The following is an 18,420-nucleotide window of genomic DNA, read 5'->3' as shown; positions in this document are numbered from 1 at the left end:
AACAGTTGCAATTGTCAAAATGATTCTTTGTTATCAAGACTGTACAAACTCACTTCCTGGTCATGGTTTGCACAACTCTGATCCAGATGTGTACTTTTTAAAAGTTACCAATCCTAATTTTACATTGTGATTATGAATCTAATTATTCTCCCCATCTTTTACTCAACTTTCTACAAGGATTTATTAAGCACATGTTACTTGCTGATCCCCATCCTTAATGCTGTGGATACAGTTGTGTACCAGGGAGAAAATGGCTCTACGTTTACTTGGTTTCCCCTGCTGCAGAATAGAAAATAAGAACATCTAAAAGTAAAAAGAATACTGTAAATTCATATTTTAATAAGTGCATTGAAGAAAACAAATATTCAGGATTGGTTAAACGTGGAGGGTGAACCCGTTTTGTTTTGGTGGCTAGGGAAAGATGCTCTGAGAGTGTGTCATTCAAACACAGAAATGAATGAACATATCAGCAAAATGAAAAAGGGGCCACTGTCAATTTGTACATGTTAAAGGGCCAAGACTGTGGTTGTTGTCAATGCAGATTTTTTGCATTCAGGTTTTGGATAAAAGAGTTCAGTTAGCAAAGAATCTGGGTCAGAGTTGAAAGTATTGGAGAAACAGGGACAAAAGCAAACTAGTATCCCTGGACCATAGTTAATTGAGAGGGGTGAGGATAAAGAGTTGGGGAAGTTGGAGCAAGTCCATGATAGTATTTATAATATATCTTAATTGCAATGGTAAATTATTTCAGGATTTAAGCAAGGAAGGAATATTACCAGATACATGCTTAAGATAAATTGCCCCAAAGAATGTATTATAAAAATGTGAGAATGATATTTGAAAATGTAGGTGTAATTTCCCACCCAAAAACTTGGGGTGCAGGTGTGGTGGCTCATGTCTGTAATTCTAACACTTTGGAAAGGTGAAGCAGGAGGATTATGTGAGGATAAGAGTTTGAGACCAGCCTAGGCAACATAGCCAGACTCCATCTCTGAAAAATAAAACAGTGGGTTGTGTTGATGTGTGCCTATGATGCCAGCTACTTGGGAGGCTGAGGTGTGAGGATCACTTGAGCACAGGAGTTCCTGGCTGCAGTAAGCGATGATCATGCCACTACACTCCAGCCTGGGTGATGGAACAAGACCTTGTCTCGAAAGAAAAGAAAAAGAAAGAAAGGAAGGAAGGAAGGAAAGAGAAAGAAAAATAAAATATTCAGGCAAGGCATCAAAGATGCTCTGTGATGCACAGTTTATTTTCAGATATGAAGATGATCATTTTAACAATTACTGTTTATTTTACATTCCAGAATTTTAGGCCTCTTTTACAAAAAGAAAAAGAAGAAGAGCACTTTTGTAGTGAAAACATGTAAAATAAAGCAACAGGAGCTCTCTTATTTTGCACAATTAATGTTTTCCAAAACATTAGAAACATTGATTTGTAATGACAGATTCAGGAAACCCAGGTGGCACATCAAGTTATATTGATTTTCTATGAGTAATTAATTTGTGTGTTTTTATAAAGAGTTATTTAACAATATTTTTACTTAAAATTTCAAAAGCCTAACAATAATTAAAAGAACACTTGAGTGTAACAATGACTGTTCTTCCTATGAATATATTGATTTCTAGTATAATCATAAGCATAATTAATGCATTTTGTTCGAAAAGAAATAAAATTCGGTTTGTCTTTCCAAAATTATGCCTGCACATTAAAGGAAAATAAAGAGGAACCTAATTAGGAAAGGAAACAACAGGGAAAAGAAAGTAATAAAGAGAAACAATATTAATCAATTTCTGACAAGGATAATTAATTAAATTGCTGTTTAGGTGGGACATGTTTGGTTTGTGTATCAACAGGAAGCTGCATTTTCACATGTTAGATGCATTTAGATACGTAGTAAAAATTGCTTTTAACTGAAAGCTGTTTAGTGTTTTCTCCATTATTACACCCCAAGTTTTCTGTGTAGTCCCCTCTCTGAGCACAAAAATATGCTTTCTTCCCACATTAGCTACTGGGAGACTGATGGGTTCAAAAATCAAACTAGACCTGTAGACATGGTTGCTTAAATTTCTTCTAATAGGTTCCTAAAAATAACATAATTCAAATTCCATACTTTGGTCTGATGAATTTAGGCCCTCCAGATCTCAAATCTTCCATTTCTACACACCAACTTCTTATTCTGGAAGTCTCAGCTCAGGTATCATCTCCACATAATTCCTTGATCACTATGGCTAAATCATCCTTTACTCTCTGGTATTTTTCATTTCCCCTAAGATTGACTTCAACCTGTGATTGCCTTGCATGTGAGTATCTGCACTGGTTTCCACCCTTCAGTATGTGAATGCCTTCAACAGAGAGAAATCGCGCAGCCAGCACCCCCCAGCCACTGCGTTAAAAAACTCTGAACCCGGGGCAGCACCTGTGGCTCAAAGGAGTAGGGTGCCAGCCCCATATACCAGAGTTGGTGGGTTCAAACCCGGCTCCGGCTAAAAACTGCAAAATAACAAAACCAAAACCAAAAAAACTCTGAATCCAAATGCCATATACACTGTAGTAAAAAACGTGGACAGTGTTAGTTAAGTATGTTCCCTTTTATTTCTGTGACTTTGGCCAACCTTCTCCAGTAAAGTTTTGGTTTATGATTTATTTCCTAAAATAAAAGGTTTTTTTATTTTTTTATTTTTATTTTAGCTATAACAAGATCAATTAATGTTTTCTAAAGTTAGGTGCTCCAAAATAAAAGATTCACGTTTTCTTTTAAGTAGATATGTAGCAAATGTTTTTAAAATGGACAGATAAGTAAAATTATAAGACTAAGAACAGAATATACTACTGGAAAATAATAAGACATGTTCTTGATGTTCCATTACACAAATGTGAAATGATATATAATTGCATTTGTTCAAACTTCTGTGCAAAAGGTCATAGGATCAACGCAGTATCTAACCAACGTCTCCACTGATTTCTTCCATCTTCAGATCCATTGGCATTACGTAAACTATGAATAGAAAATATAGAAAACCCTCGAATCATGCTAAGTTAAATACAAGTGCCATTTATCTAGATGTCTATAACGTTGAGGTAAAGGCACAGAGATAAGACCAGCAATCAGAATTGTAGAGGAGCAGAGGTCTGCAGCTCTCTCAGGAATGCAGCCCTGAATTTTATTTCTTGCAAGCTTATATACTTATAACAACACTAAGTTCTGCACGTACACACACGTACACATTCTAATAATAAAACCAGTTGGCAGCAAATGGTCTATATGATAAGTGTACAAAGAAACCAAAAGATCAACCACAAAAACTTACTCAGCCGTTCGTCTGTGAAAACAGGTGCAACCTGTAACTGAGATGCATATTAACTTATCTTGTTTTCCACTTCCCAGGTCCCTTCCAGGACATTGCAAAGACAGCCAGACTCTGCCTTCAGGGCCTGCCTCCTACAAGATTACTTTTCTAATCACGTTGGAGGGTCTTAAAGGAGCATCCCCTCATATGGACTCTGAGAAAGCTTCTTCAAACAAGTTAATGGCACTCGAAGCCACATTGAAGTTACACAATAACTGCGGGATTCCCCCTACGTCCGGCACTGAAGAATTGAGTAGCGTCACTAGCAAGTAAGAGTTGTAGCAACCTCCAGAGCGCCACTAATAAATTAACTTGGAAGGAAGAGGTCAGAAGGTGAAAACAAGTACGGAAAATAAGGACAGAACTTCATTTGAATTGCCTAGTTCCTTCTGAAATCAAAGTGTTTTGGCCTGAGGTCACATGGTTTCTATGCCTAGCAAAGTTCTTATGGTGTAGCAAAAGCTTTAGGCTAAAAAGGAACCAGAAAGAAGAGTGATCTTGAACTTTTCAATTAAGGGAAATGGAACAGAAGATCAGATATAGGAAAATGTGTACTTCTCCCTACAAGTACTGCTAATAATGGCAATAGTAATAAGAATAGCTACAGGAAAGAGTACTTCTTCTAAACAGACTTTAATCTATGTAGTTGCATATAAACACAATTTTCACCATAATGCTATGATACAGTTGCTATATATCCTCACTCTGTAGATTAGAAGTGTAACAGAGGAAGGAAAACTTTCCCTTGACCTCACCAAACCAGACGGTGCAGTCAGCTTCACACCCTGGCAGTGTGAAACCTTCGGTGCAGTCAGCTTCACACCCTGGCAGTGTGAAACCTTCACTGTCTCCTGCTGCCTTGGTTGTTGGTTTAAACAAAGGAAGAGGTTATAATAATGGCAAATAATATTTCCCTCTTGAGACTTATGGATTTAAATACTTATCCTTGCTCCTTTGATTATTAAAATCATAATATAAATGGCAAAAAACTTCTCTATGTAAAAAAAGGAGAAAATTTCCAGCAGCACACAGGCAGATAACAAGGAAGACAAAGAGACTCTGACTCTCTAGTTTATTCCCAGTTCTGGAAAATGTACAAAATATTTGCTGTAAATTTAAAATCTAAGGCAACCATAAACAACATACATGTAGAGGATAATAAATTTAAAATGAGAGAAAATTTTGTAAGGGGCTAATGAGAAGAATTGGGAAATATATGAAAAAGTGTTTTAAAACTGGCATGCATAAAATGCAATTATCAATATTTATTATAGCCGTCAAAACTCAGAGTAGTCACTGAAGAAAATCAAGCCAGTGATTTGTAGGACAGATTAGATAGTTTTTCTTTGTTGCAGAGGACATTGACAAAGTGTTTTTGAAAAGACAAAAAATATATGTATTGATAAAAGACAACACATAGTTACCTATCGGAAGTCAGGATTTAAGAAAGATACAAGAAAGGCTGAAATAGAAGCAATCAGCCTATTCTAAAGTTAATATGAGAGTATGTCAAAAACTAGAAAAATGATTTTCCTTTTTTATTATTTTTTTGAGACACAATCTCACTTTGTCGCCCTCAGGACAGAGCTGTGGCACAATAGCTCCCAGCAACCTCAAACTCCTGGGCTCCAGCAATTCTCTTGTCTCACCCTCCTGAGTAGCTAGGACTACAGGTGCCCACCACAACGCCTGGTTATTTTATTATTTTTAGAGAGTGGATCTCCCTCTTGTTCAGGCTGAAATTGAACCAGTGAGCTTAGGCACCCCACCTGCCTCGGCCTCCCAGAGTGCTAGGATTAAAGGCGTGAGCCACTGAACCCTGAGGAAAAAGTGATTTCAATGATACCAGTTGTTAGAGAGTACCATTTTATTTAGATGAAATAAGAACATTGAGAGTGTAAAAGAAAAAAAGTCATGGTAATCTCAAATTCCTCTCTAACATTGTATGCCTGAAAAGAGTTTAGATAGTAAGCAAACACTTTGACCTATAATTATCTAGCAAAACTGTGTCCCTGTATTTAAAAAGCTAAAGGAATATATCTTGAAATATTTAAAATGTATCTTGAAAAATTCAAAAAATACACTAGCTGAAAGTGGGGGTGAGAGAGACAGAAAGAGAGAGAGAGGAAATGTTCCATTGTGAAGAATCAAGAGATTCTTGTATTAAAAAAAAAGCTTTAAGGGGTGGCACCTGTGGCTCAGTCGGTAAGGTGCCGGCCCCATATACCGAGGGTGGCGGGTTCAAACCCGGCCCCGGCAGAACTACAATAAAAAAAAAGCTTTTAGCATAGAAACAAGTTAAAGTCTTAAGTAATTATTCTAGATCGTTTTTCATTTGTAAATTCTGAATAAACTCTAATTTCACACAACTTATGATCATAATTTAAATACTTGCTGTTTCAGAGGGGCATGACTGAAAGAGGTTATTTGGAAAAGGGCACTTCAAATAGAGAAAAATAAAGAAATTGAAGCTAATTTGCTAAATAAATTTTATAAGAAAATGCACACATTTGGGGTTCAATGCATAGTCACAAAAGTTTTCATGGTTTAGACCACAAAATACATATGGATAAGTTACTAAGGTAGAAATGGTGCAGATATTTATTATTATATGCATAAAATCTTCACAGCAAAAGCAAGTGATATATAATTACTTAGAAATGACGGTAGTATGGCATAGGCAACAATCCTAAATATTTTTTTCAAAAAAGAATATAAACTGGAATTATAGTATATTTAAAACTTGGGTGGTACCTGTGGTTCAGTGGGTAGGGTGTCGGCCCCATAGACTGAGGGTGGGGGGTTCGAACCCAGCCCCTGACAAACTGCAACAAAAAATAGCCAGGCATTGTGGCAGGTGCCTGTGGTCCCAGCTGCTTGGGAGGCTGAGGCAAGAGAATCCCTTAAGCCTGTGAGTTGGAGGTTGCTGCGAGCTGTGTGACGCCACAGGTACCCTACTGAGAGCGATAAAGTGAGACTCTGTCTCTACAAAAAGAAAAAAAAAAAAAAACCTTAATGGCAAGTTGAATAATGTTACCAGAACTCAACATCTGAACAATGAATGAATTAAATATTCAATTTAGGAAGTATAAACATACAATTAAATTAATAAAGAATACAAAAGAATGGATTACTTAAGGAAAAGGTTAGGGATATTAATTAGGAAATAGTCTAATAAGTTCCAGATGGACTGGACATTGTAAGGTACTGGAAACACAGTACAATTTGAAGAAAGCAGAAGGAATATTTCTTGCTTTCTGAGACAGAAGACCATGCTAAGCAAGGAAACCACACCAGAAGCTCTGAGGTTGAGGATTGATAGATATGTGCCTGTCATATGAAAGATAAAAACAATACAGGCACATTTAAGTGATTAAACAAATGAGCAGTAAAGAACAATCACAATTTATTAGTTTTTATGTGGAAAATCTTATTTAACATATCAAAACATATTTTTAAACAACATAAGAAGTAGAAATATACACAGAACCTAGCACAAGGCCTGGTACAAGTTTATATGTGAATAAATATTTTGTTCTGGAATAAATGAAGGAAGTTGAGTACTAAGGCGATACTCTAAAGTGCCATGTTAATTTCCCTACATATAGGTTGACAATAAAATAAATAAAAAGTTTGGCATATTCATCTTGTTCATCCGCAGAAAGAAATTGTTACATTGACTGTATCGATACTGTGGGAAAAGAAATCTAATCTTTAAAATGTGCCAGGACTTCACAGTTGCTATTTAACATGTTGTTTTGCTGCTTACCTTTTTTTTTTTTTCTCTTTCTCTTTAATGAACAGCTTGTTTCTGAAGGAGACACACACAATTTGGCACAGTTCTCCACAGTTCAGCACAATATGGTTGAATTGGCAGTCTCTGCTCTGAGGAAGCCGTTATTGTCTCAGCACCAAAACTTCATTAGTCAAATCCCTACAGAATGAGAGCTTTACAAGGCAGGCATAAGACTAATGGTGTGATGAGGACGGTGATGTGCTAGTCTTTACACTTGAAGAGTGTTTACCATAGAGAGAATATGGCTAACTAACTGAGACTTTCATCATTGTTATGAGAATCATCAAGTATTAGAGATATTACAAAACAAATAGGGAATGTTCTATCAAATAATTAACTGCTTGTCAAAGAAACCCATGGCCTCTCTGTATCTTCAGGGCTTTTGGTTATCTAATTCACATGTGCTATATGAACTATTTTAGTTAAGTAACTATTTTGAAAAGCTAATCTATATACAATTTAGAAATTGCTTTTCATAACATAGTCTTTCATTTGAACTACTCAGTAACAAGGGCTTCTTCTGGTCTCTGCTGAAAACTGTTGAACATAAACTGGAGATACTACTGGTATTGTGCCCACAGTCTCCATCCTTGCTGGGAGCTCATCTGTTGACAGCTCCCTCTGTGTAAAACACTCTGGATGTACAACTATCTTTTTCCCCTGTCCCTCCAGAGGCAGGGCTGAAGAGACTAGTACCAACCAGTGACTACGCTTACTGGTTTCAATATGAATGGTAAGGTTCAGGACAGTCAGGCAGTAGTATTACACCTTGTCAGAAGTAAGTTAGGTGTAATTCCAGTGTGTTCAGCAAGCCTGAAATGGCAACCTAGGACCTTAGCTATACGGACATGTATTAGTAGCAATGCACTGTGGTGTCCTAGAGCCCAGAGAGGCAGCCATTGGCAGCAGTGTTTGGATCATAGATGCCAACTAAAGAGTTTCAAAGGAGAAGGATGGTATTGGTAACCATAAAAGGCAATCATGAGTTTTTTCCCAGTTTCTATACCTAGGATAATTCCTGGACACCAGGACATCAATTAAAAAGGAGATGAGAGTCTCTTGATGAAGGACGCTGCAATGCCAATGTTCAAGTTTTTATAGCAGCTATTCCTAAACCTTCTCCAGAGGGGCCCATACTGATTTACCAAAGTAAATATGTGCTAGGAGAATGGTAACTCATAGAAATTTGGGGAAAAAAGTGTTGGTTAAAAAATCTTATCTGGCACTATTCCTAAGATCTCAAATGTAATCCCAGCACTTACAGCGTGGGGTCATCTGGAGCAAGGTGATAAATATTGCTCCAAGACCATCTCACGGTGGGATAAGTGAGTCGGTCTCACTGTGTGGTCATTTCTCAACTTTTAAAAACTGTATACCCGAGATGAATAGACAACCATGCTCCCCATAATGACATTTCAGCCAATGATAGACAGTGGTCCCATAAAGTTATATCATTTTTTACTGTATATTTTCTATGTTTAAATATATTTAGATAGGCATGCCCTTTCCACTGTGTTACGAATACCTAAGTGGTCTGTGCAGTAACCTGCCGTACTGCCCAGGAACCACAGGCTGTACACAGTAGTCTAGGTGTGTACTAGGCTACTCCATCTAGTTATGTTTAAATACACTCTGTGATGTTCAGGCCCACTGACTAAATCACCTAGTGACACTTTTTTTTTTTTTTTCAGAATGCATCCCTGTTGAAAAATGAAACAGGGCTATGCATACTAGCTTGAAGAAACATTATATTGGTTTCTTACTTTCTAGAAAGTGAACTATCATGAGCGACCAAATGGAAGTAGCTTCAGATCACTGGCCACTTTTCCTGGTAAGTTAGATATATCCTACGCAGAACAACAGAGAATTATAGTATAGTCAGTGATGTAAAAATTATAAGATTGCTGCTGTATAAGCCCTACAAACACTGGATGAATAATGACAGAAGATAATAGATTACTATAACTTTAACATCCGTGAGTGGTAACCTCAATCACATCTGCTGTGAAAAATTTACTGGGTGGCGCCTGTGGCTCAGTGAGTAGGGCGCCGGCCCCATATACTGAGGGTGGTGGGTTCAAATCCAGCCCTGGACAAACTGCAACAAAAAAATAGCCAGATGTTGTGGCGGGCGCCTGTAATCCCAGCTACTCGGGAGGCTGAGGCAAGAGAATCACCTAAGCCCAAGGTTTTGGAGGTTGCTGTGAGCTGTGACGCCCTAGCACTCTATCGAGGGTTAATAAGTGAGACTCTGTCTCAAAAAAGAAAAGAAATTTACTGTGTTTTCTGGAAGAGATATGGTGACTGCATTCTTGTTATTTCCTGTCAGGGCATCAGTACAAACTAACTTTCTTGTCCATCTGCTGTGCTAACTCTCCTGATGTCCATACTACAGAAAGGCCGTGATTGTGTAGACATTCCACACAATTTTATACTGGTCTAATATGTTGATGCTTTCATGTCAGTTAGATGTGTTGAGCAGGAAATGGGAAGTTCTCTGGATTTCCTAGAGTAAAACACGTGGGCCAATGATTTGGACATAAACCATGCAAAATTCAGGTTTTTATCACATCCATGAGGTCATAAGATTAGCCTACTAGGGGTAAGAAACTGCTATTTTCTTGGACTAACAGGATATGCCAAGAGATCTCAGGGCATAGAAACTATTGCACAGTGTACATATGCAGTGGTCCCAGGCCAGCTTCCAGAAGAAAAGCCACTGGCCTTACCCGGGGCTTGGCTTATTCTGTGTAGGTAGTCCATTTCCAGCTGAACTGATTCTTCACTGAGCTAACACATAAAGGAACCAAAGCAGCCTCTGGCATCCTCCAGATTTGAGTGTGAAAATGTGCTTCTGCAACGACATCAGACATTGCAGAATTGCTCTTTAAAGTGTGTGCACGGCTTTCATTCCTAACAACAGAATTATGAGAGTTCTTTTGGTCCACATCACCCACACTTGGTACTGGCAGGCTATTTAAAATGTGCCAATCTACTGTGTCTGGAAAGGGACTTCATTGTGGCCTTGTATCTCAAGCTTCTATTAAGCTTGAGCTTTTGTCTTGTCTTTATTGACCATTCCGATTTCCTGCTCTCCCAATCATAGGTTTGAAACTTTTGACACTTTTTTGCAAAGTGAATTTTTCTTAACTATAATTTTTTTAAACTCCTTATGGATCTTTTCAACTACTATTTCACAATTATATGCATTGTAAACATGAGAAGACTTCTTGAAGTCTGTAATTTGCATTTCAATGTGTGTATGAAATATGTGGATACACAGAAAAATATTAATAGCAGTCACATGCCAAAGCCAATTCACAACAGGTGAACAGCAATGGTGGGGTCAGACACTGACCTGTAAATAAATAACACTACAGTTTTGTGACAAACCTATTTTACATATCATCATAGAGGTAACTAACTACCAACACTATAATAATAGCCTCTGCATGTTCTTTTTATTATATTTCTTCTTTTGATGTGTGGTTGGGACACACGTATTTGCTGTTTTCATCCCAGACCTTCACATATTTCCAGTCTTTCCCATGGAGATGAAGGTAGCAGTGACCTTTTTTTGGGTAACCTTTTCACTGCTGTCTTATAACTCTTCCCTTTGATTGCATATTACCTGTTCTTCTTGCCAGCACACCTTGTCCTTGATTGCACTCATGTCCACAAAGATTTATTGCTATCATGTATGTTTTGTAGGGAAGGCTGCCTACTTTTGGCACGCCTTCTTATTTTTTCTCAGAGATGTATGTCAAATCTTCCAAAAAGTATTCTCTTCCTGATCATCTCTTTGAATGGAGATCAGTGGCTATTTACTTCCCGAAAAATCACATGCAAATTGTATGCTGCAATGTCAATGCTGTTGAAAAAAATTGCCAGAGGCCCAAGAAATAGTCCCATATACTTACCAAGTACATCAACAACTGCTTCAGGAGCTGATCTTGAAAATACTTTTAATTAATTTATTTTTTTTATTTTATTAAATCATAGCTGTGTACATTAATGTGATCATGGGGCACCATACACTAGTTTCATAGGCCGTTTGACACATTTTCATCACACTGGTTTACATAGCCTTCCTGGCATTTTCTTAGTTCTTGTGCTAAGACATTTACATTCCACATGTGGAAAATACTTTTTAGATGAAAATCTCTGGAATCCTGTTTTTCTGAAAGGCATTTCCTGGTGACAATTTTATGAAGTTTTATGAGTTTGGGGGTTCTATAAAGAAAGCTTCAATTCTAAGTCCAAAGCATAGATCAGTTTTATATTCTATGACAAATAGACCATAGGGTGTAACTGATGTTATTATTGTTGTTCCATTTCATATAGAATCCAGATGAAGATAGAAAAGACTCATTTTAGTTTCTTTTTCTTGTCTAGATTATTTTTAGTATAATTCTTTGTTAAAATTGTGATAATTTCTTGAGAAACTGATTGTACAGTTTTAAAGCCCTGTTTTGTTTGTATTGAAAGCCCTTGTTTATATGTCTACTCCAGAGAGACATATAAACAGTGGATCCCAAACACAGTGACTCACTTCAGTCTCAGTCCCAACCACTTCATTATTTCAGAGATGCACCATTCTGATTTTAGTCTCCTCTTCATTTTTTTTTTTTTTGCAGGTTTTTTTTTTTTGGCCGGAGCTGGGTTTGAACCCGCCACTTCTGGCATATGAGGCCAGTGCCCACTTCTTGAGTCGTAGGTGCTGCCCAATCTCCTCTTCAATTGTATGGTTCATTCTGTGCCTAAATGGGAACTCAGCTATACATGTATGTTTATTTAATATGGTTTCTTAAAATTATTTTAGTACTTGCTACTGCATGGTTTCTCGTATTTTCTAGTCCAACATACTGCGAATAAAGGGAAATTGTTAATATTAATACATGATTTTTATTATACCATGTTCTGTTTCCAAAAAAAAAAAAAATCAGTAATCTTCTTGTCTTCGTGAATAATTTAAATAGAACAAATTTACAAAAAGTTCAGCCACACTGAAGAACAGTGTGGGATTTTCCCCAAGATTATTAATGCAGCCTTTTTGACAATGGAGCTCTAAATAATTCATATTTGAACAGTAAGATTATGGGGAAATGATCATGCTGAATTCTGGTTTTACTTTTGGTTCTGTAACTTTTTAATGCAACTTTGCGCAAGACTTCTAATCAATTTTATTTTTCTTTTAAAATAGAGTAATACTTTGTATTCTTTTTCTCACAAAGCATATTTTGAGTTTAAACAGAACTACATAATCTAATAAAATTAGCTATTTGTGAACTGAATCACTGTCATGTTACAAGATCTTGTCGAATATTCTTATCATCCAGCATTTGAATCACTAGTATAATGATAATTTGGGTTGATAATGAAGTTCCCAAAATGCATTCTGAATCATCAAAGAAAGACTAGATTAGGTTCAGAATAGTTTTAGCTCCAAGTGACTCATCTGTCTCATTAATCTCCTAAATTAAACTTCAAAGTATTTCAGAGCATTTCTTCAGAGAAACTCACACTCCATAGCATTTTTATTAAATAGTGTAAGATGTATATGTAATACGTATAATCATGATTTTATTATTTTAAGTAACATAAAAAGAATACTTTTTCTCATCATCATATCCAGTCCACAGTTCTCCAACTTACCATTCAACAGGGAAATAGCCTTGGATGGAATAAAACCACTCTTAATTCTCTACAAAATTTTCTTATGGAATATGATATTTTAATTCTCTTTCATCACAATTTCTTCATCTGACACATGAAATTCAGTTTTACCGTAACTTTGAATTTCTTTCTTTTTAAAAAACTTTTTCTTCTTTTCTTTCCCTCTTTTCTTTTTCTCTGAATCACGAAGTTAATGTGACATTGAATAGCAAAGATTGAATTGTGAAAAATCCTTTTAAAAATTATGTAGCACAAAGTCTGAGGAATAAGGGTCATACAATATTAGAAACCTTCTAAGGCTCTTTAGCATGACGTAAACTTTTTAATTAAACCTATTTCCCATTATGTTGTCAAAATTATACTTGTATCTTCTTGTTGTTGTCATTTTCTTATTATCATATACCCATCTTATTAAATATTAATTATGATATTTTAATCCACCTTCAGAACCTTTTGGGAATAATCTAATTTGTCATTATCATGACCTTCGTTCTCTACTGAAGTTCACAGGATATTTTTCTTTAGCTGAAATCTTGCTCAGTGAACACTATTACAGAATTCTTATTCTAGGAATTTATATTATTAAAAAGACATAATAGTTGCCCATGGGAGCAGTAGGTTAGCATAAAATAGTAGACATGTGTTTAAATGAATTGTAATATTTGACAGAACGTTTTATGGACTCGAAGTTTGTATGCTGCCAAAATTCTTATATTGAAACCTTAATCCTGAATGTGATGGTATTTGCAGGTGGGGTGTCTGATAAGTGATTCAGTCATGAAGGTGAAGCCATTGTGGTGGAATTAGTATCTTCGTAAGAAGATACACAAGAGGGTTTCTCCTTCTCTTACTGTGTCAGGATACCGGGAGAAGGCGTCACGAGAGTCCTCACCATACATGACATTGATCTTGGACTTCTCAGCCTCCAGAACTGTGAAAAGTAAACGTTGTTTAAACTACTAAGTTAATGTTACAGCAGCCTGAGCTGTATTTAAATGGGAAAGGATAAGATATTATTGATTCTATTATGTTGTATTTAGATTGTGTTCTAAATTTTCTAATATATTACATTGGTCTACTTGATTAGATTATGTTTCTCAAAGACAGGGAGTCACATTTCTATGTTGCAATTTATATCTATTATTCACAATTCCGAGTACATTATGATGGCACAAAATAATATTATTTGTGTAACTGAATAGAAAGAATGCTTGTTATTATAACTTTTCCATTATTCAGAATATTTAATTCTAATCTCTATTTTGAAAACAAGTTTGAGATATTTTAAAGATTAGAAATGCAAAAGCAATGGTATATAAGAGCTCATTTGGGAAACATTTGTAACTCTACTAAGCAAGAGAGATTTTTTAAATGTTAAAGGATGTATTGAAATAAAGCAGTGGTTCTCAACTTTCCTAATGCCGCGACCCTTTAATACAGTTCCTCATGCTGTGGTGACCCCCGACCATAAAATTATTTTTATTGCTACTTCATAACTGTAATTTTGCTACTGTTATGAATCATAAGGTAAATATCTGATATGCAGGATGTATTTTCATTGTTACAAAGGGGTCATGACCTACAGGTTGAGAACTGTTGAGATAAAGAAATTAACTAAGGAATAAAATGCTTCCAATCCCTCTACAGATAGCAAACTAGCACCATGCTAGCTTTCCCTAAAAATACAAAAGAAAATTTAGAAGAGGGATGCATACTTTTCAGGAATAAGACAGAATCAAATAGAAACATCTATGAAAACGTTGGGTAGACCCAGTGTTGTTTTGACCCAGTGACGTGAGTGAGAATGGAGCTGAAGGTGTCAGGAATGAGTCACTTAACTTCCCCTTATTCCTGTCTCCACTTCAGCGCTTCACGTAGAAGTTTTCTGTAACAGCTCAGGTTCTAATAAAGGGGAGGGTTGAAGCCAAAGCAACATAAAAGCCCACTGGGTTAAATAATCTTTGAAAAACAGCACTTGTGAAGCAATTGAGCTGCCTTGAGTATTTGCTTTTTTCAATTTCTTCATTTAAAGATTTCTAAGCTGAGGAAACAATGGTTTTACGATACTGATTTCTGTTACCAGTGAAATGAGAGAAAAACTGACCCATAATTGCCTGGTTAGATACCACAAATGTGAATGGTATGCCGTATCTCTTCCCTGAGAATCTGGCCACAGGGCTGGACTTTAGCCTATTTTCTGAAAACCTAAAAAAGATTACTAGGTTGAGCAGTAAATTCTTTCAGGATAATGTAAATAGGCCGGATATCTAGCCATCTAAGGAAGGGAAAACCTTCTAAAGAAAGATGACAAATTGATCATCTTACACCCACTAAAGCAGAATTTTTAGAACAAATGGACAAAGATTTTACATATAAATATTGAAATGTATATAGTAAGATGAACTAAATGATCAATATAAAATCTAGAATATAGAAATAAAATACAATTGTATTCTATTTTATAATATAGAACTTATAAAGTTAAGGTATTGAAAAATCTGGAATAGAATAGTTGCATTTAAGTACATATTAATGAAATGTAAATGTATTATTATAAAACCTATGAGAAAATTGTAAAAGCATGCACAGCAAAAACAATTTTTTTTTTTTTTTTTGTAGAGACAGAGTCTCACTGTACCGCCCTCGGGTAGAGTGCCGTGGCGTCACACGGCTCACAGCAACCTCTAACTCTTGGGCTTACGCCTCTCTTGCCTCAGCCTCCCGAGTAGCTGGGACTACAGGCGCCCGCCACAACGCCCGGCTATTTTTTTGTTGCAGTTTTGGCCGGGGTTGGGCTTGAACCCGCCACCCTCGGCATATGGGGCCGGTGCCCTACCCGCTGAGCCACAGGTGCCGCCCAGCAAAAACAAATTTTAACAGCTCGTGGTTTATAAAGAAACAAGTAGCAGAGCGATATCAGGTTTCTCACTTTCAATATTGGAAAGGAAATGATGGTTATAAGTTATGAAGAAAAATGACATTGCACTTAGATTAACATCCAGATTATTACTGGAAGGTGAGGATGTAAAAATAATATCCTCTGGATTCCATGATTCTATATGGTTTCTCCTATGAGGACCCATAGTCAAATACTTAAAGAAATATTCAATGAGAAGCAAAATCAATCCAAAAACTATTGCAATGGCTATGGAACTTAAAATTTATTATTTTCTATTAAAATAATTATGGGGGGAAATGAAGGAGGAAGAAGAGGAGGAGGAGGACAAAAGAGAGGAAGAAGGAGAAAAGACCATTCTTATACTACAGCATGGAATAACATAACGAGGATGATGGACAGATGATCAAATCTGGGGAGAAATCAAAAACATACATAAGTGTGACAAAACGTGAGTTTTGTTAGGGAAAAATAGAGCTATTATTTTTTTAAATATAGAGAAGCATAAGGAAGCATAGAAAGATTCAAAATTATGGTATAACATAACACTTAAATGAATGAAAATATAGTATTGGAAGTCAAAAAAGAAGAGAAAATACCATAAGTTGGTAATGGGAAAAAGATGGCTGAAATCAGTCTTATATTTTACTGATAATGAAGTAAATGGAATTGCTTAGTTTAAACTATATTAGCAAAATTCAAAGGTTTTCAAATTAAAATTTTAAGAAAAATAATTCGATCATATATTATTTTAAGAAAATACACTAGCAGAAAGACACAGAAATTTTGAAACAAAAAAGATGGGGAAATATTAGGCACACATCAATTAAAAGTCAGCTGTGTTCTACTTTTGTGAAAGAATTGAAGGCAAACCTTATTAGAAACAAAAGAAAATATTATTTACAGATGAACAAATGTTTTCCTGTAGAAATATTTACACACAATAAATTATATGCCTCTAACAATGCATTTGCAAAATATATAAAGGCACAATATAAAGGCAAAATATATAAAGAACTCTAAAAATAAATAGAAAAATCCACAAAGGCATTTAACAAACCTCTTTCAGAAATAAATAAGTCAAGTGGCAGAAAAACAGACAAGGTTAATATCATTAATTAAAATAATGCCCAATCTGTTGTGTGTAAAAACTGTAGCAATTTATACATATACATATATGTACATATGCATTTATTTGTGTATTTATATCTATCATAAATAATACAACTGATAAGTTTGCATACTACACATAGTTAGAAAACTATATCTAACAAAGAGAGACCACAATTTTGCATTATACGCAAAAAAAGTACAAGAATATTTGATAAAGATGTTTTTAGAAATTCTAAAAGCCAATATAGACTGTAATTTTCTATGACGTAAGATCATACAGACTATTCTCTCTCCCATGAAAACAAATATGCTGAGGAGGCCACATTTATTTCTTTATCATTCTCTCTTTTCAGTCCAGATTTATATAATCAATTACTTCCTTGACTTGTTTCTATGTTTCTTTATTTTCCCTTAATAGTGCATATCACCTGAAATCATAGTAATCATCACCTCCAACTTTTCCCCTAATGTCAGATTAAAGCACTGATTCTGAAGAGACTTTGAAGATAAGAAATTTAGTCCATTTCTGATCATATGAATGTGTAAGTTCTCAGGGTGAGGTAGTTGGTGTGGTTGAAAATATTCTGTTTTTAAAATGAGAAGACCAGGGCTCAAGTTTTGGACCGACCATCCACTGGCTACCGGTCTTTAGAAAATTCAGTTTATTTGGGGGGAGATACCTGGCTCAGACCATTAACTACATTTGTCTCCTATTTTAAGTCAAGTTTTGCAATAGTAGATCATGAGACCAGATTTCATGTGCCAGTGGCTCTTTGTGGAAATGCTCCGAAGGAAACCTGTAAAGAGAGGCTGGCACCGCAAAGAGGGAAGAAACCACACAAGGGAGCAAGTTCAGCCCCAGTCCAGCTTCAGCCTGACCACGTAGTTAAGCTCGGGAATATAAATGACATCTTAGGGTTTGCCCATATAGAAGGCAAGATAACTGAGTTTCGTATTTCCAGAAAGATAAATCTCTGCTATTCTGCCGTGCTACCCAGGAGCGAGGCAGACACAAACTCCCAGTCACTGCTGTCTGGGCTCCAGGAATCTGATAGCCAACATGAGTTCTCAGAAATGCATAGAAACAAAAGATGTGAACACCCTAGGGATAAGTCCTCAAAAACAGTAGAAGTTGTGAGAGGATACCTAGTTAGAGTACTAATAGCTCCAAAAGTAATTGGTTTGATGCGTCAACAAATCGCATTACGTTAAAGACCATAAAGTCCTGAGGGCAGTTTCAGGTTGAGATCTGAGCAACCTAACTCTCATCGGTGCCGGCTTCAAATGGTAGAAAGGAAATCACTCAGAAATAAAGGTGTGGTAGCTGAAATTTGCCTGAAGCCAGGGTTCACCGACACAACCTTCATTCTTCTGTCTAAACATTTTACTATTACCTATGAAAAATATATACATTTTATTAGTTAATTTTCTGCTGCTTATAGCAGATACATGAAACTGGGTAATTTATAAAAAGAAGGAAGTTATTTCTTACTGTTACAAAGGCTGAGAAATCCAAGGTCAAGGTGTCATATCGGGTGAGAGTCTTTTTCCTGGTGGCAGCTCTGCAGAGTTCTGAGGCATCACAGAGT

The sequence above is a fragment of the Nycticebus coucang genome, chromosome 15, assembly GCF_027406575.1.
Source record: "Nycticebus coucang isolate mNycCou1 chromosome 15, mNycCou1.pri, whole genome shotgun sequence".
NCBI classification, from domain to species: domain Eukaryota; kingdom Metazoa; phylum Chordata; class Mammalia; order Primates; family Lorisidae; genus Nycticebus; species Nycticebus coucang.
This window is presented reverse-complemented; position numbering follows the sequence as displayed.